The sequence below is a fragment of the Opisthorchis viverrini genome (assembly GCF_000715545.1).
Source record: "Opisthorchis viverrini unplaced genomic scaffold opera_v5_32, whole genome shotgun sequence".
NCBI lineage: Eukaryota > Metazoa > Platyhelminthes > Trematoda > Opisthorchiida > Opisthorchiidae > Opisthorchis > Opisthorchis viverrini.
In genome coordinates this window covers 2,386,570-2,387,265 of record NW_008751687.1, presented here as the reverse complement: position 1 = coordinate 2,387,265, position 696 = coordinate 2,386,570, and positions in this window count along the sequence as shown.

Here is a 696-nt window from a genome sequence, read left to right as displayed (position 1 = left end):
GTTGATCTGTTCCCTGAGCTTGGCAATTGGCTCGCAAACGTTCGGTCACCATACGACTAGACATCATCAGTGCGCAGTTGGGAGGGTACTTCTTCCTTGCCTGTGTGTGTGATTGGCGGAGTACCACGCCACTCCACCGAAGAAGCCATCAACAAACACATTGAAATTGATCCCATTTACCAGCCACTAAGAGCGAGAGAACGTCAGAACCACAGAATTTAGTGCCGCAAAAGCGACCATACGAAGAACTCATACAAGAAGCAAGAAAGTGTCATTCAAACGGACACATCAATTTGATGGAGGAGGCGCCCAATCAAAGCGCCAAATCAACCGGCGGAAGCAGGGACACTAACCGCCGCGGTGGAGGAAATAGTACGGTAGAATCAACCAATCAAACACGAGAACGCAGATCACAACGCAATGCGAATCAAGGCCAGAGAACAAGCTAATAAAATTAGAAGCCGTTGGGATAACCAATCAACACAAAGGAACACAGACCACAACGCAACAAGGATCACAAACTAACCAGTAGATTCACTAGACTCGTTACACTTCAGGTAGTCAGTCACGTCAGAAGATAACAGATAGCCTTTGACTGCTATAAAAACACACGCAGGCAAGGAAGAAGTACCCTCCCAACTGCGCACTGATGATGTCTCCTCGTATGGTGACGAAACGTTTGCAACCAATTACCAA